The sequence below is a fragment of the Orbicella franksi genome, chromosome 11 (assembly GCF_964199315.1).
Source record: "Orbicella franksi chromosome 11, jaOrbFran1.1, whole genome shotgun sequence".
NCBI classification, from domain to species: Eukaryota; Metazoa; Cnidaria; class Anthozoa; order Scleractinia; family Merulinidae; genus Orbicella; species Orbicella franksi.
In genome coordinates, this window is record NC_138155.1 from 15911621 (window position 1) to 15930993 (window position 19373).

At 44.6% G+C, this 19373-nt stretch overlaps 38 non-coding genes and 1 pseudogene across 38 annotated transcripts; all 39 read right to left on the reverse strand.

The window, feature by feature from the left end:
* Positions 1-3: 3 nt before the first annotated feature.
* LOC145461011 (5S ribosomal RNA) lies at positions 4-122 on the reverse strand. Its single transcript, XR_014040166.1, has one exon. It is a non-coding gene; the product is annotated as a 5S ribosomal RNA (ribosomal RNA).
* Positions 123-506: 384 nt separating this feature from the next.
* Positions 507-626, reverse strand: LOC145461624 (5S ribosomal RNA; annotated as a pseudogene).
* A 385-nt stretch (positions 627-1011) lies between these two features.
* LOC145461012 (5S ribosomal RNA) lies at positions 1012-1130 on the reverse strand. The gene has a single exon (XR_014040167.1). It is a non-coding gene; the product is annotated as a 5S ribosomal RNA (ribosomal RNA).
* Positions 1131-1514: 384 nt separating this feature from the next.
* On the reverse strand, positions 1515-1633 carry LOC145461013 (5S ribosomal RNA). The gene has a single exon (XR_014040168.1). It is a non-coding gene; the product is annotated as a 5S ribosomal RNA (ribosomal RNA).
* A 384-nt stretch (positions 1634-2017) lies between these two features.
* Positions 2018-2136, reverse strand: LOC145461015 (5S ribosomal RNA). The gene has a single exon (XR_014040170.1). It is a non-coding gene; the product is annotated as a 5S ribosomal RNA (ribosomal RNA).
* A 384-nt stretch (positions 2137-2520) lies between these two features.
* On the reverse strand, positions 2521-2639 carry LOC145461016 (5S ribosomal RNA). Its single transcript, XR_014040171.1, has one exon. It is a non-coding gene; the product is annotated as a 5S ribosomal RNA (ribosomal RNA).
* Positions 2640-3023: 384 nt separating this feature from the next.
* On the reverse strand, positions 3024-3142 carry LOC145461017 (5S ribosomal RNA). Its single transcript, XR_014040172.1, has one exon. It is a non-coding gene; the product is annotated as a 5S ribosomal RNA (ribosomal RNA).
* A 384-nt stretch (positions 3143-3526) lies between these two features.
* Positions 3527-3645, reverse strand: LOC145461018 (5S ribosomal RNA). The gene has a single exon (XR_014040173.1). It is a non-coding gene; the product is annotated as a 5S ribosomal RNA (ribosomal RNA).
* Positions 3646-4030: 385 nt separating this feature from the next.
* Positions 4031-4149, reverse strand: LOC145461019 (5S ribosomal RNA). The gene has a single exon (XR_014040174.1). It is a non-coding gene; the product is annotated as a 5S ribosomal RNA (ribosomal RNA).
* Positions 4150-4533: 384 nt separating this feature from the next.
* On the reverse strand, positions 4534-4652 carry LOC145461020 (5S ribosomal RNA). Its single transcript, XR_014040175.1, has one exon. It is a non-coding gene; the product is annotated as a 5S ribosomal RNA (ribosomal RNA).
* Positions 4653-5036: 384 nt separating this feature from the next.
* LOC145461021 (5S ribosomal RNA) lies at positions 5037-5155 on the reverse strand. The gene has a single exon (XR_014040176.1). It is a non-coding gene; the product is annotated as a 5S ribosomal RNA (ribosomal RNA).
* Positions 5156-5539: 384 nt separating this feature from the next.
* LOC145461022 (5S ribosomal RNA) lies at positions 5540-5658 on the reverse strand. Its single transcript, XR_014040177.1, has one exon. It is a non-coding gene; the product is annotated as a 5S ribosomal RNA (ribosomal RNA).
* Positions 5659-6043: 385 nt separating this feature from the next.
* On the reverse strand, positions 6044-6162 carry LOC145461023 (5S ribosomal RNA). Its single transcript, XR_014040178.1, has one exon. It is a non-coding gene; the product is annotated as a 5S ribosomal RNA (ribosomal RNA).
* Positions 6163-6547: 385 nt separating this feature from the next.
* On the reverse strand, positions 6548-6666 carry LOC145461024 (5S ribosomal RNA). Its single transcript, XR_014040179.1, has one exon. It is a non-coding gene; the product is annotated as a 5S ribosomal RNA (ribosomal RNA).
* Positions 6667-7050: 384 nt separating this feature from the next.
* LOC145461026 (5S ribosomal RNA) lies at positions 7051-7169 on the reverse strand. The gene has a single exon (XR_014040181.1). It is a non-coding gene; the product is annotated as a 5S ribosomal RNA (ribosomal RNA).
* A 385-nt stretch (positions 7170-7554) lies between these two features.
* On the reverse strand, positions 7555-7673 carry LOC145461027 (5S ribosomal RNA). The gene has a single exon (XR_014040182.1). It is a non-coding gene; the product is annotated as a 5S ribosomal RNA (ribosomal RNA).
* Positions 7674-8057: 384 nt separating this feature from the next.
* Positions 8058-8176, reverse strand: LOC145461028 (5S ribosomal RNA). The gene has a single exon (XR_014040183.1). It is a non-coding gene; the product is annotated as a 5S ribosomal RNA (ribosomal RNA).
* Positions 8177-8560: 384 nt separating this feature from the next.
* LOC145461029 (5S ribosomal RNA) lies at positions 8561-8679 on the reverse strand. The gene has a single exon (XR_014040184.1). It is a non-coding gene; the product is annotated as a 5S ribosomal RNA (ribosomal RNA).
* Positions 8680-9063: 384 nt separating this feature from the next.
* On the reverse strand, positions 9064-9182 carry LOC145461030 (5S ribosomal RNA). The gene has a single exon (XR_014040185.1). It is a non-coding gene; the product is annotated as a 5S ribosomal RNA (ribosomal RNA).
* A 384-nt stretch (positions 9183-9566) lies between these two features.
* Positions 9567-9685, reverse strand: LOC145461031 (5S ribosomal RNA). The gene has a single exon (XR_014040186.1). It is a non-coding gene; the product is annotated as a 5S ribosomal RNA (ribosomal RNA).
* Positions 9686-10069: 384 nt separating this feature from the next.
* On the reverse strand, positions 10070-10188 carry LOC145461032 (5S ribosomal RNA). Its single transcript, XR_014040187.1, has one exon. It is a non-coding gene; the product is annotated as a 5S ribosomal RNA (ribosomal RNA).
* Positions 10189-10572: 384 nt separating this feature from the next.
* On the reverse strand, positions 10573-10691 carry LOC145461033 (5S ribosomal RNA). The gene has a single exon (XR_014040188.1). It is a non-coding gene; the product is annotated as a 5S ribosomal RNA (ribosomal RNA).
* A 383-nt stretch (positions 10692-11074) lies between these two features.
* LOC145461034 (5S ribosomal RNA) lies at positions 11075-11193 on the reverse strand. The gene has a single exon (XR_014040189.1). It is a non-coding gene; the product is annotated as a 5S ribosomal RNA (ribosomal RNA).
* Positions 11194-11577: 384 nt separating this feature from the next.
* Positions 11578-11696, reverse strand: LOC145461035 (5S ribosomal RNA). Its single transcript, XR_014040190.1, has one exon. It is a non-coding gene; the product is annotated as a 5S ribosomal RNA (ribosomal RNA).
* Positions 11697-12081: 385 nt separating this feature from the next.
* On the reverse strand, positions 12082-12200 carry LOC145461037 (5S ribosomal RNA). The gene has a single exon (XR_014040192.1). It is a non-coding gene; the product is annotated as a 5S ribosomal RNA (ribosomal RNA).
* A 384-nt stretch (positions 12201-12584) lies between these two features.
* Positions 12585-12703, reverse strand: LOC145461038 (5S ribosomal RNA). Its single transcript, XR_014040193.1, has one exon. It is a non-coding gene; the product is annotated as a 5S ribosomal RNA (ribosomal RNA).
* A 385-nt stretch (positions 12704-13088) lies between these two features.
* On the reverse strand, positions 13089-13207 carry LOC145461039 (5S ribosomal RNA). The gene has a single exon (XR_014040194.1). It is a non-coding gene; the product is annotated as a 5S ribosomal RNA (ribosomal RNA).
* A 384-nt stretch (positions 13208-13591) lies between these two features.
* Positions 13592-13710, reverse strand: LOC145461040 (5S ribosomal RNA). Its single transcript, XR_014040195.1, has one exon. It is a non-coding gene; the product is annotated as a 5S ribosomal RNA (ribosomal RNA).
* A 384-nt stretch (positions 13711-14094) lies between these two features.
* On the reverse strand, positions 14095-14213 carry LOC145461041 (5S ribosomal RNA). Its single transcript, XR_014040196.1, has one exon. It is a non-coding gene; the product is annotated as a 5S ribosomal RNA (ribosomal RNA).
* A 384-nt stretch (positions 14214-14597) lies between these two features.
* Positions 14598-14716, reverse strand: LOC145461042 (5S ribosomal RNA). The gene has a single exon (XR_014040197.1). It is a non-coding gene; the product is annotated as a 5S ribosomal RNA (ribosomal RNA).
* Positions 14717-15100: 384 nt separating this feature from the next.
* LOC145461043 (5S ribosomal RNA) lies at positions 15101-15219 on the reverse strand. The gene has a single exon (XR_014040198.1). It is a non-coding gene; the product is annotated as a 5S ribosomal RNA (ribosomal RNA).
* A 384-nt stretch (positions 15220-15603) lies between these two features.
* On the reverse strand, positions 15604-15722 carry LOC145461044 (5S ribosomal RNA). Its single transcript, XR_014040199.1, has one exon. It is a non-coding gene; the product is annotated as a 5S ribosomal RNA (ribosomal RNA).
* A 385-nt stretch (positions 15723-16107) lies between these two features.
* On the reverse strand, positions 16108-16226 carry LOC145461045 (5S ribosomal RNA). The gene has a single exon (XR_014040200.1). It is a non-coding gene; the product is annotated as a 5S ribosomal RNA (ribosomal RNA).
* A 385-nt stretch (positions 16227-16611) lies between these two features.
* On the reverse strand, positions 16612-16730 carry LOC145461046 (5S ribosomal RNA). Its single transcript, XR_014040201.1, has one exon. It is a non-coding gene; the product is annotated as a 5S ribosomal RNA (ribosomal RNA).
* A 384-nt stretch (positions 16731-17114) lies between these two features.
* Positions 17115-17233, reverse strand: LOC145461048 (5S ribosomal RNA). Its single transcript, XR_014040203.1, has one exon. It is a non-coding gene; the product is annotated as a 5S ribosomal RNA (ribosomal RNA).
* A 384-nt stretch (positions 17234-17617) lies between these two features.
* LOC145461049 (5S ribosomal RNA) lies at positions 17618-17736 on the reverse strand. The gene has a single exon (XR_014040204.1). It is a non-coding gene; the product is annotated as a 5S ribosomal RNA (ribosomal RNA).
* Positions 17737-18120: 384 nt separating this feature from the next.
* On the reverse strand, positions 18121-18239 carry LOC145461545 (5S ribosomal RNA). Its single transcript, XR_014040676.1, has one exon. It is a non-coding gene; the product is annotated as a 5S ribosomal RNA (ribosomal RNA).
* Positions 18240-18623: 384 nt separating this feature from the next.
* Positions 18624-18742, reverse strand: LOC145461050 (5S ribosomal RNA). Its single transcript, XR_014040205.1, has one exon. It is a non-coding gene; the product is annotated as a 5S ribosomal RNA (ribosomal RNA).
* Positions 18743-19125: 383 nt separating this feature from the next.
* LOC145461051 (5S ribosomal RNA) lies at positions 19126-19244 on the reverse strand. Its single transcript, XR_014040206.1, has one exon. It is a non-coding gene; the product is annotated as a 5S ribosomal RNA (ribosomal RNA).
* Positions 19245-19373: the final 129 nt, after the last annotated feature.

Genomic DNA, 19373 nt, shown 5'->3' on the forward strand with positions numbered 1-19373 from the left:
AAAAGTCTACAACACGGCGTATTCCCAGGTGGTCACCCAGCCAGGTACTGACGCCGCCCAACAGGACTTGACTTCGGTGATCGGACGAGAACCGGTACGTTCCCTGTGGTGTGGTCGTAGACGAAAGAAACAACTCAAACCTTGCCCAATTGCTTGGACTCTCTTTTAAGTCTCTTAGAAGGAAGGCCTTTAATTGCTGTTGTCATGAATTTCCAATTACGTCTCGGCTACTTAACCCAGAGATTCCAAAGCCAGCTAAGACTTCAAATCACAAAAGGGCGATTCTCCAATGGTCAGTCATCAAAGCCACATTCAAGAGATTGCCTCCAGTGTGCTGCTCAGTGTTGCAGTGCTGTAATCAAACAAGAAAATCTTCTAATATGCTGTCAACTTGCTGGAAAAATAATTCAAAAAAAAAAAGACAACATTTTGAAAACAGAGGGATCAATGATGTGGAGGCGTATGGAAATCTTCTCTGAAGAGTCCAGTCCCAAAATGGGTCCAAAAGTCTACAACACGGCGTATTCCCAGGTGGTCACCCAGCCAGGTACTGACGCCGCCCAACAGGACTTGACTTCCGGTGATCGGACGAGAACCGGTACGTTCCCTGTGGTGTGGTCGTAGACGAAAGAAACAACTCAAACCTTGCCCAATTGCTTGGACTCTCTTTTAAGTCTCTTAGAAGGAAGGCCTTTAATTGCTGTTGTCATGAATTTCCAATTACGTCTCGGCTACTTAACCCAGAGATTCCAAAGCCAGCTAAGACTTCAAATCACAAAAGGGCGATTCTCCAATGGTCAGTCATCAAAGCCACATTCAAGAGATTGCCTCCAGTGTGCTGCTCAGTGTTGCAGTGCTGTAATCAAACAAGAAAATCTTCTAATATGCTGTCAACTTGCTGGAAAAATAATTCAAAAAAAAAAAAGACAACATTTTGAAAACAGAGGGATCAATGATGTGGAGGCGTATGGAAATCTTCTCTGAAGAGTCCAGTCCCAAAATGGGTCCAAAAGTCTACAACACGGCGTATTCCCAGGTGGTCACCCAGCCAGGTACTGACGCCGCCCAACAGGACTTGACTTCGGTGATCGGACGAGAACCGGTACGTTCCCTGTGGTGTGGTCGTAGACGAAAGAAACAACTCAAACCTTGCCCAATTGCTTGGACTCTCTTTTAAGTCTCTTAGAAGGAAGGCCTTTAATTGCTGTTGTCATGAATTTCCAATTACGTCTCGGCTACTTAACCCAGAGATTCCAAAGCCAGCTAAGACTTCAAATCACAAAAGGGCGATTCTCCAATGGTCAGTCATCAAAGCCACATTCAAGAGATTGCCTCCAGTGTGCTGCTCAGTGTTGCAGTGCTGTAATCAAACAAGAAAATCTTCTAATATGCTGTCAACTTGCTGGAAAAATAATTCAAAAAAAAAAAGACAACATTTTGAAAACAGAGGGATCAATGATGTGGAGGCGTATGGAAATCTTCTCTGAAGAGTCCAGTCCCAAAATGGGTCCAAAAGTCTACAACACGGCGTATTCCCAGGTGGTCACCCAGCCAGGTACTGACGCCGCCCAACAGGACTTGACTTCGGTGATCGGACGAGAACCGGTACGTTCCCTGTGGTGTGGTCGTAGACGAAAGAAACAACTCAAACCTTGCCCAATTGCTTGGACTCTCTTTTAAGTCTCTTAGAAGGAAGGCCTTTAATTGCTGTTGTCATGAATTTCCAATTACGTCTCGGCTACTTAACCCAGAGATTCCAAAGCCAGCTAAGACTTCAAATCACAAAAGGGCGATTCTCCAATGGTCAGTCATCAAAGCCACATTCAAGAGATTGCCTCCAGTGTGCTGCTCAGTGTTGCAGTGCTGTAATCAAACAAGAAAATCTTCTAATATGCTGTCAACTTGCTGGAAAAATAATTCAAAAAAAAAAAGACAACATTTTGAAAACAGAGGGATCAATGATGTGGAGGCGTATGGAAATCTTCTCTGAAGAGTCCAGTCCCAAAATGGGTCCAAAAGTCTACAACACGGCGTATTCCCAGGTGGTCACCCAGCCAGGTACTGACGCCGCCCAACAGGACTTGACTTCGGTGATCGGACGAGAACCGGTACGTTCCCTGTGGTGTGGTCGTAGACGAAAGAAACAACTCAAACCTTGCCCAATTGCTTGGACTCTCTTTTAAGTCTCTTAGAAGGAAGGCCTTTAATTGCTGTTGTCATGAATTTCCAATTACGTCTCGGCTACTTAACCCAGAGATTCCAAAGCCAGCTAAGACTTCAAATCACAAAAGGGCGATTCTCCAATGGTCAGTCATCAAAGCCACATTCAAGAGATTGCCTCCAGTGTGCTGCTCAGTGTTGCAGTGCTGTAATCAAACAAGAAAATCTTCTAATATGCTGTCAACTTGCTGGAAAAATAATTCAAAAAAAAAAAGACAACATTTTGAAAACAGAGGGATCAATGATGTGGAGGCGTATGGAAATCTTCTCTGAAGAGTCCAGTCCCAAAATGGGTCCAAAAGTCTACAACACGGCGTATTCCCAGGTGGTCACCCAGCCAGGTACTGACGCCGCCCAACAGGACTTGACTTCGGTGATCGGACGAGAACCGGTACGTTCCCTGTGGTGTGGTCGTAGACGAAAGAAACAACTCAAACCTTGCCCAATTGCTTGGACTCTCTTTTAAGTCTCTTAGAAGGAAGGCCTTTAATTGCTGTTGTGATGAATTTCCAATTACGTCTCGGCTACTTAACCCAGAGATTCCAAAGCCAGCTAAGACTTCAAATCACAAAAGGGCGATTCTCCAATGGTCAGTCATCAAAGCCACATTCAAGAGATTGCCTCCAGTGTGCTGCTCAGTGTTGCAGTGCTGTAATCAAACAAGAAAATCTTCTAATATGCTGTCAACTTGCTGGAAAAATAATTCAAAAAAAAAAAGACAACATTTTGAAAACAGAGGGATCAATGATGTGGAGGCGTATGGAAATCTTCTCTGAAGAGTCCAGTCCCAAAATGGGTCCAAAAGTCTACAACACGGCGTATTCCCAGGTGGTCACCCAGCCAGGTACTGACGCCGCCCAACAGGACTTGACTTCGGTGATCGGACGAGAACCGGTACGTTCCCTGTGGTGTGGTCGTAGACGAAAGAAACAACTCAAACCTTGCCCAATTGCTTGGACTCTCTTTTAAGTCTCTTAGAAGGAAGGCCTTTAATTGCTGTTGTCATGAATTTCCAATTACGTCTCGGCTACTTAACCCAGAGATTCCAAAGCCAGCTAAGACTTCAAATCACAAAAGGGCGATTCTCCAATGGTCAGTCATCAAAGCCACATTCAAGAGATTGCCTCCAGTGTGCTGCTCAGTGTTGCAGTGCTGTAATCAAACAAGAAAATCTTCTAATATGCTGTCAACTTGCTGGAAAAATAATTCAAAAAAAAAAAGACAACATTTTGAAAACAGAGGGATCAATGATGTGGAGGCGTATGGAAATCTTCTCTGAAGAGTCCAGTCCCAAAATGGGTCCAAAAGTCTACAACACGGCGTATTCCCAGGTGGTCACCCAGCCAGGTACTGACGCCGCCCAACAGGACTTGACTTCGGTGATCGGACGAGAACCGGTACGTTCCCTGTGGTGTGGTCGTAGACGAAAGAAACAACTCAAACCTTGCCCAATTGCTTGGACTCTCTTTTAAGTCTCTTAGAAGGAAGGCCTTTAATTGCTGTTGTCATGAATTTCCAATTACGTCTCGGCTACTTAACCCAGAGATTCCAAAGCCAGCTAAGACTTCAAATCACAAAAGGGCGATTCTCCAATGGTCAGTCATCAAAGCCACATTCAAGAGATTGCCTCCAGTGTGCTGCTCAGTGTTGCAGTGCTGTAATCAAACAAGAAAATCTTCTAATATGCTGTCAACTTGCTGGAAAAATAATTCAAAAAAAAAAAAGACAACATTTTGAAAACAGAGGGATCAATGATGTGGAGGCGTATGGAAATCTTCTCTGAAGAGTCCAGTCCCAAAATGGGTCCAAAAGTCTACAACACGGCGTATTCCCAGGTGGTCACCCAGCCAGGTACTGACGCCGCCCAACAGGACTTGACTTCGGTGATCGGACGAGAACCGGTACGTTCCCTGTGGTGTGGTCGTAGACGAAAGAAACAACTCAAACCTTGCCCAATTGCTTGGACTCTCTTTTAAGTCTCTTAGAAGGAAGGCCTTTAATTGCTGTTGTCATGAATTTCCAATTACGTCTCGGCTACTTAACCCAGAGATTCCAAAGCCAGCTAAGACTTCAAATCACAAAAGGGCGATTCTCCAATGGTCAGTCATCAAAGCCACATTCAAGAGATTGCCTCCAGTGTGCTGCTCAGTGTTGCAGTGCTGTAATCAAACAAGAAAATCTTCTAATATGCTGTCAACTTGCTGGAAAAATAATTCAAAAAAAAAAAGACAACATTTTGAAAACAGAGGGATCAATGATGTGGAGGCGTATGGAAATCTTCTCTGAAGAGTCCAGTCCCAAAATGGGTCCAAAAGTCTACAACACGGCGTATTCCCAGGTGGTCACCCAGCCAGGTACTGACGCCGCCCAACAGGACTTGACTTCGGTGATCGGACGAGAACCGGTACGTTCCCTGTGGTGTGGTCGTAGACGAAAGAAACAACTCAAACCTTGCCCAATTGCTTGGACTCTCTTTTAAGTCTCTTAGAAGGAAGGCCTTTAATTGCTGTTGTCATGAATTTCCAATTACGTCTCGGCTACTTAACCCAGAGATTCCAAAGCCAGCTAAGACTTCAAATCACAAAAGGGCGATTCTCCAATGGTCAGTCATCAAAGCCACATTCAAGAGATTGCCTCCAGTGTGCTGCTCAGTGTTGCAGTGCTGTAATCAAACAAGAAAATCTTCTAATATGCTGTCAACTTGCTGGAAAAATAATTCAAAAAAAAAAAGACAACATTTTGAAAACAGAGGGATCAATGATGTGGAGGCGTATGGAAATCTTCTCTGAAGAGTCCAGTCCCAAAATGGGTCCAAAAGTCTACAACACGGCGTATTCCCAGGTGGTCACCCAGCCAGGTACTGACGCCGCCCAACAGGACTTGACTTCGGTGATCGGACGAGAACCGGTACGTTCCCTGTGGTGTGGTCGTAGACGAAAGAAACAACTCAAACCTTGCCCAATTGCTTGGACTCTCTTTTAAGTCTCTTAGAAGGAAGGCCTTTAATTGCTGTTGTCATGAATTTCCAATTACGTCTCGGCTACTTAACCCAGAGATTCCAAAGCCAGCTAAGACTTCAAATCACAAAAGGGCGATTCTCCAATGGTCAGTCATCAAAGCCACATTCAAGAGATTGCCTCCAGTGTGCTGCTCAGTGTTGCAGTGCTGTAATCAAACAAGAAAATCTTCTAATATGCTGTCAACTTGCTGGAAAAATAATTCAAAAAAAAAAAGACAACATTTTGAAAACAGAGGGATCAATGATGTGGAGGCGTATGGAAATCTTCTCTGAAGAGTCCAGTCCCAAAATGGGTCCAAAAGTCTACAACACGGCGTATTCCCAGGTGGTCACCCAGCCAGGTACTGACGCCGCCCAACAGGACTTGACTTCGGTGATCGGACGAGAACCGGTACGTTCCCTGTGGTGTGGTCGTAGACGAAAGAAACAACTCAAACCTTGCCCAATTGCTTGGACTCTCTTTTAAGTCTCTTAGAAGGAAGGCCTTTAATTGCTGTTGTGATGAATTTCCAATTACGTCTCGGCTACTTAACCCAGAGATTCCAAAGCCAGCTAAGACTTCAAATCACAAAAGGGCGATTCTCCAATGGTCAGTCATCAAAGCCACATTCAAGAGATTGCCTCCAGTGTGCTGCTCAGTGTTGCAGTGCTGTAATCAAACAAGAAAATCTTCTAATATGCTGTCAACTTGCTGGAAAAATAATTCAAAAAAAAAAAAGACAACATTTTGAAAACAGAGGGATCAATGATGTGGAGGCGTATGGAAATCTTCTCTGAAGAGTCCAGTCCCAAAATGGGTCCAAAAGTCTACAACACGGCGTATTCCCAGGTGGTCACCCAGCCAGGTACTGACGCCGCCCAACAGGACTTGACTTCGGTGATCGGACGAGAACCGGTACGTTCCCTGTGGTGTGGTCGTAGACGAAAGAAACAACTCAAACCTTGCCCAATTGCTTGGACTCTCTTTTAAGTCTCTTAGAAGGAAGGCCTTTAATTGCTGTTGTGATGAATTTCCAATTACGTCTCGGCTACTTAACCCAGAGATTCCAAAGCCAGCTAAGACTTCAAATCACAAAAGGGCGATTCTCCAATGGTCAGTCATCAAAGCCACATTCAAGAGATTGCCTCCAGTGTGCTGCTCAGTGTTGCAGTGCTGTAATCAAACAAGAAAATCTTCTAATATGCTGTCAACTTGCTGGAAAAATAATTCAAAAAAAAAAAAGACAACATTTTGAAAACAGAGGGATCAATGATGTGGAGGCGTATGGAAATCTTCTCTGAAGAGTCCAGTCCCAAAATGGGTCCAAAAGTCTACAACACGGCGTATTCCCAGGTGGTCACCCAGCCAGGTACTGACGCCGCCCAACAGGACTTGACTTCGGTGATCGGACGAGAACCGGTACGTTCCCTGTGGTGTGGTCGTAGACGAAAGAAACAACTCAAACCTTGCCCAATTGCTTGGACTCTCTTTTAAGTCTCTTAGAAGGAAGGCCTTTAATTGCTGTTGTCATGAATTTCCAATTACGTCTCGGCTACTTAACCCAGAGATTCCAAAGCCAGCTAAGACTTCAAATCACAAAAGGGCGATTCTCCAATGGTCAGTCATCAAAGCCACATTCAAGAGATTGCCTCCAGTGTGCTGCTCAGTGTTGCAGTGCTGTAATCAAACAAGAAAATCTTCTAATATGCTGTCAACTTGCTGGAAAAATAATTCAAAAAAAAAAAGACAACATTTTGAAAACAGAGGGATCAATGATGTGGAGGCGTATGGAAATCTTCTCTGAAGAGTCCAGTCCCAAAATGGGTCCAAAAGTCTACAACACGGCGTATTCCCAGGTGGTCACCCAGCCAGGTACTGACGCCGCCCAACAGGACTTGACTTCGGTGATCGGACGAGAACCGGTACGTTCCCTGTGGTGTGGTCGTAGACGAAAGAAACAACTCAAACCTTGCCCAATTGCTTGGACTCTCTTTTAAGTCTCTTAGAAGGAAGGCCTTTAATTGCTGTTGTCATGAATTTCCAATTACGTCTCGGCTACTTAACCCAGAGATTCCAAAGCCAGCTAAGACTTCAAATCACAAAAGGGCGATTCTCCAATGGTCAGTCATCAAAGCCACATTCAAGAGATTGCCTCCAGTGTGCTGCTCAGTGTTGCAGTGCTGTAATCAAACAAGAAAATCTTCTAATATGCTGTCAACTTGCTGGAAAAATAATTCAAAAAAAAAAAAGACAACATTTTGAAAACAGAGGGATCAATGATGTGGAGGCGTATGGAAATCTTCTCTGAAGAGTCCAGTCCCAAAATGGGTCCAAAAGTCTACAACACGGCGTATTCCCAGGTGGTCACCCAGCCAGGTACTGACGCCGCCCAACAGGACTTGACTTCGGTGATCGGACGAGAACCGGTACGTTCCCTGTGGTGTGGTCGTAGACGAAAGAAACAACTCAAACCTTGCCCAATTGCTTGGACTCTCTTTTAAGTCTCTTAGAAGGAAGGCCTTTAATTGCTGTTGTCATGAATTTCCAATTACGTCTCGGCTACTTAACCCAGAGATTCCAAAGCCAGCTAAGACTTCAAATCACAAAAGGGCGATTCTCCAATGGTCAGTCATCAAAGCCACATTCAAGAGATTGCCTCCAGTGTGCTGCTCAGTGTTGCAGTGCTGTAATCAAACAAGAAAATCTTCTAATATGCTGTCAACTTGCTGGAAAAATAATTCAAAAAAAAAAAGACAACATTTTGAAAACAGAGGGATCAATGATGTGGAGGCGTATGGAAATCTTCTCTGAAGAGTCCAGTCCCAAAATGGGTCCAAAAGTCTACAACACGGCGTATTCCCAGGTGGTCACCCAGCCAGGTACTGACGCCGCCCAACAGGACTTGACTTCGGTGATCGGACGAGAACCGGTACGTTCCCTGTGGTGTGGTCGTAGACGAAAGAAACAACTCAAACCTTGCCCAATTGCTTGGACTCTCTTTTAAGTCTCTTAGAAGGAAGGCCTTTAATTGCTGTTGTCATGAATTTCCAATTACGTCTCGGCTACTTAACCCAGAGATTCCAAAGCCAGCTAAGACTTCAAATCACAAAAGGGCGATTCTCCAATGGTCAGTCATCAAAGCCACATTCAAGAGATTGCCTCCAGTGTGCTGCTCAGTGTTGCAGTGCTGTAATCAAACAAGAAAATCTTCTAATATGCTGTCAACTTGCTGGAAAAATAATTCAAAAAAAAAAAGACAACATTTTGAAAACAGAGGGATCAATGATGTGGAGGCGTATGGAAATCTTCTCTGAAGAGTCCAGTCCCAAAATGGGTCCAAAAGTCTACAACACGGCGTATTCCCAGGTGGTCACCCAGCCAGGTACTGACGCCGCCCAACAGGACTTGACTTCGGTGATCGGACGAGAACCGGTACGTTCCCTGTGGTGTGGTCGTAGACGAAAGAAACAACTCAAACCTTGCCCAATTGCTTGGACTCTCTTTTAAGTCTCTTAGAAGGAAGGCCTTTAATTGCTGTTGTCATGAATTTCCAATTACGTCTCGGCTACTTAACCCAGAGATTCCAAAGCCAGCTAAGACTTCAAATCACAAAAGGGCGATTCTCCAATGGTCAGTCATCAAAGCCACATTCAAGAGATTGCCTCCAGTGTGCTGCTCAGTGTTGCAGTGCTGTAATCAAACAAGAAAATCTTCTAATATGCTGTCAACTTGCTGGAAAAATAATTCAAAAAAAAAAAGACAACATTTTGAAAACAGAGGGATCAATGATGTGGAGGCGTATGGAAATCTTCTCTGAAGAGTCCAGTCCCAAAATGGGTCCAAAAGTCTACAACACGGCGTATTCCCAGGTGGTCACCCAGCCAGGTACTGACGCCGCCCAACAGGACTTGACTTCGGTGATCGGACGAGAACCGGTACGTTCCCTGTGGTGTGGTCGTAGACGAAAGAAACAACTCAAACCTTGCCCAATTGCTTGGACTCTCTTTTAAGTCTCTTAGAAGGAAGGCCTTTAATTGCTGTTGTCATGAATTTCCAATTACGTCTCGGCTACTTAACCCAGAGATTCCAAAGCCAGCTAAGACTTCAAATCACAAAAGGGCGATTCTCCAATGGTCAGTCATCAAAGCCACATTCAAGAGATTGCCTCCAGTGTGCTGCTCAGTGTTGCAGTGCTGTAATCAAACAAGAAAATCTTCTAATATGCTGTCAACTTGCTGGAAAAATAATTCAAAAAAAAAAAGACAACATTTTGAAAACAGAGGGATCAATGATGTGGAGGCGTATGGAAATCTTCTCTGAAGAGTCCAGTCCCAAAATGGGTCCAAAAGTCTACAACACGGCGTATTCCCAGGTGGTCACCCAGCCAGGTACTGACGCCGCCCAACAGGACTTGACTTCGGTGATCGGACGAGAACCGGTACGTTCCCTGTGGTGTGGTCGTAGACGAAAGAAACAACTCAAACCTTGCCCAATTGCTTGGACTCTCTTTTAAGTCTCTTAGAAGGAAGGCCTTTAATTGCTGTTGTCATGAATTTCCAATTACGTCTCGGCTACTTAACCCAGAGATTCCAAAGCCAGCTAAGACTTCAAATCACAAAAGGGCGATTCTCCAATGGTCAGTCATCAAAGCCACATTCAAGAGATTGCCTCCAGTGTGCTGCTCAGTGTTGCAGTGCTGTAATCAAACAAGAAAATCTTCTAATATGCTGTCAACTTGCTGGAAAAATAATTCAAAAAAAAAAAGACAACATTTTGAAAACAGAGGGATCAATGATGTGGAGGCGTATGGAAATCTTCTCTGAAGAGTCCAGTCCCAAAATGGGTCCAAAAGTCTACAACACGGCGTATTCCCAGGTGGTCACCCAGCCAGGTACTGACGCCGCCCAACAGGACTTGACTTCGGTGATCGGACGAGAACCGGTACGTTCCCTGTGGTGTGGTCGTAGACGAAAGAAACAACTCAAACCTTGCCCAATTGCTTGGACTCTCTTTTAAGTCTCTTAGAAGGAAGGCCTTTAATTGCTGTTGTCATGAATTTCCAATTACGTCTCGGCTACTTAACCCAGAGATTCCAAAGCCAGCTAAGACTTCAAATCACAAAAGGGCGATTCTCCAATGGTCAGTCATCAAAGCCACATTCAAGAGATTGCCTCCAGTGTGCTGCTCAGTGTTGCAGTGCTGTAATCAAACAAGAAAATCTTCTAATATGCTGTCAACTTGCTGGAAAAATAATTCAAAAAAAAAAAGACAACATTTTGAAAACAGAGGGATCAATGATGTGGAGGCGTATGGAAATCTTCTCTGAAGAGTCCAGTCCCAAAATGGGTCCAAAAGTCTACAACACGGCGTATTCCCAGGTGGTCACCCAGCCAGGTACTGACGCCGCCCAACAGGACTTGACTTCGGTGATCGGACGAGAACCGGTACGTTCCCTGTGGTGTGGTCGTAGACGAAAGAAACAACTCAAACCTTGCCCAATTGCTTGGACTCTCTTTTAAGTCTCTTAGAAGGAAGGCCTTTAATTGCTGTTGTGATGAATTTCCAATTACGTCTCGGCTACTTAACCCAGAGATTCCAAAGCCAGCTAAGACTTCAAATCACAAAAGGGCGATTCTCCAATGGTCAGTCATCAAAGCCACATTCAAGAGATTGCCTCCAGTGTGCTGCTCAGTGTTGCAGTGCTGTAATCAAACAAGAAAATCTTCTAATATGCTGTCAACTTGCTGGAAAAATAATTCAAAAAAAAAAGACAACATTTTGAAAACAGAGGGATCAATGATGTGGAGGCGTATGGAAATCTTCTCTGAAGAGTCCAGTCCCAAAATGGGTCCAAAAGTCTACAACACGGCGTATTCCCAGGTGGTCACCCAGCCAGGTACTGACGCCGCCCAACAGGACTTGACTTCGGTGATCGGACGAGAACCGGTACGTTCCCTGTGGTGTGGTCGTAGACGAAAGAAACAACTCAAACCTTGCCCAATTGCTTGGACTCTCTTTTAAGTCTCTTAGAAGGAAGGCCTTTAATTGCTGTTGTCATGAATTTCCAATTACGTCTCGGCTACTTAACCCAGAGATTCCAAAGCCAGCTAAGACTTCAAATCACAAAAGGGCGATTCTCCAATGGTCAGTCATCAAAGCCACATTCAAGAGATTGCCTCCAGTGTGCTGCTCAGTGTTGCAGTGCTGTAATCAAACAAGAAAATCTTCTAATATGCTGTCAACTTGCTGGAAAAATAATTCAAAAAAAAAAAGACAACATTTTGAAAACAGAGGGATCAATGATGTGGAGGCGTATGGAAATCTTCTCTGAAGAGTCCAGTCCCAAAATGGGTCCAAAAGTCTACAACACGGCGTATTCCCAGGTGGTCACCCAGCCAGGTACTGACGCCGCCCAACAGGACTTGACTTCGGTGATCGGACGAGAACCGGTACGTTCCCTGTGGTGTGGTCGTAGACGAAAGAAACAACTCAAACCTTGCCCAATTGCTTGGACTCTCTTTTAAGTCTCTTAGAAGGAAGGCCTTTAATTGCTGTTGTCATGAATTTCCAATTACGTCTCGGCTACTTAACCCAGAGATTCCAAAGCCAGCTAAGACTTCAAATCACAAAAGGGCGATTCTCCAATGGTCAGTCATCAAAGCCACATTCAAGAGATTGCCTCCAGTGTGCTGCTCAGTGTTGCAGTGCTGTAATCAAACAAGAAAATCTTCTAATATGCTGTCAACTTGCTGGAAAAATAATTCAAAAAAAAAAAAGACAACATTTTGAAAACAGAGGGATCAATGATGTGGAGGCGTATGGAAATCTTCTCTGAAGAGTCCAGTCCCAAAATGGGTCCAAAAGTCTACAACACGGCGTATTCCCAGGTGGTCACCCAGCCAGGTACTGACGCCGCCCAACAGGACTTGACTTCGGTGATCGGACGAGAACCGGTACGTTCCCTGTGGTGTGGTCGTAGACGAAAGAAACAACTCAAACCTTGCCCAATTGCTTGGACTCTCTTTTAAGTCTCTTAGAAGGAAGGCCTTTAATTGCTGTTGTCATGAATTTCCAATTACGTCTCGGCTACTTAACCCAGAGATTCCAAAGCCAGCTAAGACTTCAAATCACAAAAGGGCGATTCTCCAATGGTCAGTCATCAAAGCCACATTCAAGAGATTGCCTCCAGTGTGCTGCTCAGTGTTGCAGTGCTGTAATCAAACAAGAAAATCTTCTAATATGCTGTCAACTTGCTGGAAAAATAATTCAAAAAAAAAAAGACAACATTTTGAAAACAGAGGGATCAATGATGTGGAGGCGTATGGAAATCTTCTCTGAAGAGTCCAGTCCCAAAATGGGTCCAAAAGTCTACAACACGGCGTATTCCCAGGTGGTCACCCAGCCAGGTACTGACGCCGCCCAACAGGACTTGACTTCGGTGATCGGACGAGAACCGGTACGTTCCCTGTGGTGTGGTCGTAGACGAAAGAAACAACTCAAACCTTGCCCAATTGCTTGGACTCTCTTTTAAGTCTCTTAGAAGGAAGGCCTTTAATTGCTGTTGTCATGAATTTCCAATTACGTCTCGGCTACTTAACCCAGAGATTCCAAAGCCAGCTAAGACTTCAAATCACAAAAGGGCGATTCTCCAATGGTCAGTCATCAAAGCCACATTCAAGAGATTGCCTCCAGTGTGCTGCTCAGTGTTGCAGTGCTGTAATCAAACAAGAAAATCTTCTAATATGCTGTCAACTTGCTGGAAAAATAATTCAAGAAAAAAAAAGACAACATTTTGAAAACAGAGGGATCAATGATGTGGAGGCGTATGGAAATCTTCTCTGAAGAGTCCAGTCCCAAAATGGGTCCAAAAGTCTACAACACGGCGTATTCCCAGGTGGTCACCCAGCCAGGTACTGACGCCGCCCAACAGGACTTGACTTCGGTGATCGGACGAGAACCGGTACGTTCCCTGTGGTGTGGTCGTAGACGAAAGAAACAACTCAAACCTTGCCCAATTGCTTGGACTCTCTTTTAAGTCTCTTAGAAGGAAGGCCTTTAATTGCTGTTGTCATGAATTTCCAATTACGTCTCGGCTACTTAACCCAGAGATTCCAAAGCCAGCTAAGACTTCAAATCACAAAAGGGCGATTCTCCAATGGTCAGTCATCAAAGCCACATTCAAGAGATTGCCTCCAGTGTGCTGCTCAGTGTTGCAGTGCTGTAATCAAACAAGAAAATCTTCTAATATGCTGTCAACTTGCTGGAAAAATAATTCAAAAAAAAAAAGACAACATTTTGAAAACAGAGGGATCAATGATGTGGAGGCGTATGGAAATCTTCTCTGAAGAGTCCAGTCCCAAAATGGGTCCAAAAGTCTACAACACGGCGTATTCCCAGGTGGTCACCCAGCCAGGTACTGACGCCGCCCAACAGGACTTGACTTCGGTGATCGGACGAGAACCGGTACGTTCCCTGTGGTGTGGTCGTAGACGAAAGAAACAACTCAAACCTTGCCCAATTGCTTGGACTCTCTTTTAAGTCTCTTAGAAGGAAGGCCTTTAATTGCTGTTGTCATGAATTTCCAATTACGTCTCGGCTACTTAACCCAGAGATTCCAAAGCCAGCTAAGACTTCAAATCACAAAAGGGCGATTCTCCAATGGTCAGTCATCAAAGCCACATTCAACAGATTGCCTCCAGTGTGCTGCTCAGTGTTGCAGTGCTGTAATCAAACAAGAAAATCTTCTAATATGCTGTCAACTTGCTGGAAAAATAATTCAAAAAAAAAAAGACAACATTTTGAAAACAGAGGGATCAATGATGTGGAGGCGTATGGAAATCTTCTCTGAAGAGTCCAGTCCCAAAATGGGTCCAAAAGTCTACAACACGGCGTATTCCCAGGTGGTCACCCAGCCAGGTACTGACGCCGCCCAACAGGACTTGACTTCGGTGATCGGACGAGAACCGGTACGTTCCCTGTGGTGTGGTCGTAGACGAAAGAAACAACTCAAACCTTGCCCAATTGCTTGGACTCTCTTTTAAGTCTCTTAGAAGGAAGGCCTTTAATTGCTGTTGTGATGAATTTCCAATTACGTCTCGGCTACTTAACCCAGAGATTCCAAAGCCAGCTAAGACTTCAAATCACAAAAGGGCGATTCTCCAATGGTCAGTCATCAAAGCCACATTCAAGAGATTGCCTCCAGTGTGCTGCTCAGTGTTGCAGTGCTGTAATCAAACAAGAAAATCTTCTAATATGCTGTCAACTTGCTGGAAAAATAATTCAAAAAAAAAAAGACAACATTTTGAAAACAGAGGGATCAATGATGTGGAGGCGTATGGAAATCTTCTCTGAAGAGTCCAGTCCCAAAATGGGTCCAAAAGTCTACAACACGGCGTATTCCCAGGTGGTCACCCAGCCAGGTACTGACGCCGCCCAACAGGACTTGACTTCGGTGATCGGACGAGAACCGGTACGTTCCCTGTGGTGTGGTCGTAGACGAAAGAAACAACTCAAACCTTGCCCAATTGCTTGGACTCTCTTTTAAGTCTCTTAGAAGGAAGGCCTTTAATTGCTGTTGTGATGAATTTCCAATTACGTCTCGGCTACTTAACCCAGAGATTCCAAAGCCAGCTAAGACTTCAAATCACAAAAGGGCGATTCTCCAATGGTCAGTCATCAAAGCCACATTCAAGAGATTGCCTCCAGTGTGCTGCTCAGTGTTGCAGTGCTGTAATCAAACAAGAAAATCTTCTAATATGCTGTCAACTTGCTGGAAAAATAATTCAAAAAAAAAAAGACAACATTTTGAAAACAGAGGGATCAATGATGTGGAGGCGTATGGAAATCTTCTCTGAAGAGTCCAGTCCCAAAATGGGTCCAAAAGTCTACAACACGGCGTATTCCCAGGTGGTCACCCAGCCAGGTACTGACGCCGCCCAACAGGACTTGACTTCGGTGATCGGACGAGAACCGGTACGTTCCCTGTGGTGTGGTCGTAGACGAAAGAAACAACTCAAACCTTGCCCAATTGCTTGGACTCTCTTTTAAGTCTCTTAGAAGGAAGGCCTTTAATTGCTGTTGTGATGAATTTCCAATTACGTCTCGGCTACTTAACCCAGAGATTCCAAAGCCAGCTAAGACTTCAAATCACAAAAGGGCGATTCTCCAATGGTCAGTCATCAAAGCCACATTCAAGAGATTGCCTCCAGTGTGCTGCTCAGTGTTGCAGTGCTGTAATCAAACAAGAAAATCTTCTAATATGCTGTCAACTTGCTGGAAAAATAATTCAAAAAAAAAAAGACAACATTTTGAAAACAGAGGGATCAATGATGTGGAGGCGTATGGAAATCTTCTCTGAAGAGTCCAGTCCCAAAATGGGTCCAAAAGTCTACAACACGGCGTATTCCCAGGTGGTCACCCAGCCAGGTACTGACGCCGCCCAACAGGACTTGACTTCGGTGATCGGACGAGAACCGGTACGTTCCCTGTGGTGTGGTCGTAGACGAAAGAAACAACTCAAACCTTGCCCAATTGCTTGGACTCTCTTTTAAGTCTCTTAGAAGGAAGGCCTTTAATTGCTGTTGTGATGAATTTCCAATTACGTCTCGGCTACTTAACCCAGAGATTCCAAAGCCAGCTAAGACTTCAAATCACAAAAGGGCGATTCTCCAATGGTCAGTCATCAAAGCCACATTCAAGAGATTGCCTCCAGTGTGCTGCTCAGTGTTGCAGTGCTGTAATCAAACAAGAAAATCTTCTAATATGCTGTCAACTTGCTGGAAAAATAATTCAAAAAAAAAAAAGACAACATTTTGAAAACAGAGGGATCAATGATGTGGAGGCGTATGGAAATCTTCTCTGAAGAGTCCAGTCCCAAAATGGGTCCAAAAGTCTACAACACGGCGTATTCCCAGGTGGTCACCCAGCCAGGTACTGACGCCGCCCAACAGGACTTGACTTCGGTGATCGGACGAGAACCGGTACGTTCCCTGTGGTGTGGTCGTAGACGAAAGAAACAACTCAAACCTTGCCCAATTGCTTGGACTCTCTTTTAAGTCTCTTAGAAGGAAGGCCTTTAATTGCTGTTGTGATGAATTTCCAATTACGTCTCGGCTACTTAACCCAGAGATTCCAAAGCCAGCTAAGACTTCAAATCACAAAAGGGCGATTCTCCAATGGTCAGTCATCAAAGCCACATTCAACAGATTGCCTCCAGTGTGCTGCTCAGTGTTGCAGTGCTGTAATCAAACAAGAAAATCTTCTAATATGCTGTCAACTTGCTGGAAAAATAATTCAAAAAAAAAAAAGACAACATTTTGAAAACAGAGGGATCAATGATGTGGAGGCGTATGGAAATCTTCTCTGAAGAGTCCAGTCCCAAAATGGGTCCAAAAGTCTACAACACGGCGTATTCCCAGGTGGTCACCCAGCCAGGTACTGACGCCGCCCAACAGGACTTGACTTCGGTGATCGGACGAGAACCGGTACGTTCCCTGTGGTGTGGTCGTAGACGAAAGAAACAACTCAAACCTTGCCCAATTGCTTGGACTCTCTTTTAAGTCTCTTAGAAGGAAGGCCTTTAATTGCTGTTGTCATGAATTTCCAATTACGTCTCGGCTACTTAACCCAGAGATTCCAAAGCCAGCTAAGACTTCAAATCACAAAAGGGCGATTCTCCAATGGTCAGTCATCAAAGCCACATTCAAGAGATTGCCTCCAGTGTGCTGCTCAGTGTTGCAGTGCTGTAATCAAACAAGAAAATCTTCTAATATGCTGTCAACTTGCTGGAAAAATAATTCAAAAAAAAAAAGACAACATTTTGAAAACAGAGGGATCAATGATGTGGAGGCGTATGGAAATCTTCTCTGAAGAGTCCAGTCCCAAAATGGGTCCAAAAGTCTACAACACGGCGTATTCCCAGGTGGTCACCCAGCCAGGTACTGACGCCGCCCAACAGGACTTGACTTCGGTGATCGGACGAGAACCGGTACGTTCCCTGTGGTGTGGTCGTAGACGAAAGAAACAACTCAAACCTTGCCCAATTGCTTGGACTCTCTTTTAAGTCTCTTAGAAGGAAGGCCTTTAATTGCTGTTGTGATGAATTTCCAATTACGTCTCGGCTACTTAACCCAGAGATTCCAAAGCCAGCTAAGACTTCAAATCACAAAAGGGCGATTCTCCAATGGTCAGTCATCAAAGCCACATTCAAGAGATTGCCTCCAGTGTGCTGCTCAGTGTTGCAGTGCTGTAATCAAACAAGAAAATCTTCTAATATGCTGTCAACTTGCTGGAAAAATAATTCAAAAAAAAAAAGACAACATTTTGAAAACAGAGGGATCAATGATGTGGAGGCGTATGGAAATCTTCTCTGAAGAGTCCAGTCCCAAAATGGGTCCAAAAGTCTACAACACGGCGTATTCCCAGGTGGTCACCCAGCCAGGTACTGACGCCGCCCAACAGGACTTGACTTCGGTGATCGGACGAGAACCGGTACGTTCCCTGTGGTGTGGTCGTAGACGAAAGAAACAACTCAAACCTTGCCCAATTGCTTGGACTCTCTTTTAAGTCTCTTAGAAGGAAGGCCTTTAATTGCTGTTGTGATGAATTTCCAATTACGTCTCGGCTACTTAACCCAGAGATTCCAAAGCCAGCTAAGACTTCAAATCACAAAAGGGCGATTCTCCAATGGTCAGTCATCAAAGCCACATTCAAGAGATTGCCTCCAGTGTGCTGCTCAGTGTTGCAGTGCTGTAATCAAACAAGAAAATCTTCTAATATGCTGTCAACTTGCTGGAAAAATAATTCAAAAAAAAAAAGACAACATTTTGAAAACAGAGGGATCAATGATGTGGAGGCGTATGGAAATCTTCTCTGAAGAGTCCAGTCCCAAAATGGGTCCAAAAGTCTACAACACGGCGTATTCCCAGGTGGTCACCCAGCCAGGTACTGACGCCGCCCAACAGGACTTGACTTCGGTGATCGGACGAGAACCGGTACGTTCCCTATGGTGTGGTCGTAGACGAAAGAAACAACTCAAACCTTGCCCAATTGCTTGGACTCTCTTTTAAGTCTCTTAGAAGGAAGGCCTTTAATTGCTGTTGTCATGAATTTCCAATTACGTCTCGGCTACTTAACCCAGAGATTCCAAAGCCAGCTAAGACTTCAAATCACAAAAGGGCGATTCTCCAATGGTCAGTCATCAAAGCCACATTCAAGAGATTGCCTCCAGTGTGCTGCTCAGTGTTGCAGTGCTGTAATCAAACAAGAAAATCTTCTAATATGCTGTCAACTTGCTGGAAAAATAATTCAAAAAAAAAAAGACAACATTTTGAAAACAGAGGGATCAATGATGTGGAGGCGTATGGAAATCTTCTCTGAAGAGTCCAGTCCCAAAATGGGTCCAAAAGTCTACAACACGGCGTATTCCCAGGTGGTCACCCAGCCAGGTACTGACGCCGCCCAACAGGACTTGACTTCGGTGATCGGACGAGAACCGGTACGTTCCCTGTGGTGTGGTCGTAGACGAAAGAAACAACTCAAACCTTGCCCAATTGCTTGGACTCTCTTTTAAGTCTCTTAGAAGGAAGGCCTTTAATTGCTGTTGTCATGAATTTCCAATTACGTCTCGGCTACTTAACCCAGAGATTCCAAAGCCAGCTAAGACTTCAAATCACAAAAGGGCGATTCTCCAATGGTCAGTCATCAAAGCCACATTCAAGAGATTGCCTCCAGTGTGCTGCTCAGTGTTGCAGTGCTGTAATCAAACAAGAAAATCTTCTAATATGCTGTCAACTTGCTGGAAAAATAATTCAAAAAAAAAAGACAACATTTTGAAAACAGAGGGATCAATGATGTGGAGGCGTATGGAAATCTTCTCTGAAGAGTCCAGTCCCAAAATGGGTCCAAAAGTCTACAACACGGCGTATTCCCAGGTGGTCACCCAGCCAGGTACTGACGCCGCCCAACAGGACTTGACTTCGGTGATCGGACGAGAACCGGTACGTTCCCTGTGGTGTGGTCGTAGACGAAAGAAACAACTCAAACCTTGCCCAATTGCTTGGACTCTCTTTTAAGTCTCTTAGAAGGAAGGCCTTTAATTGCTGTTGTCATGAATTTCCAATTACGTCTCGGCTACTTAACCCAGAGATTCCAAAG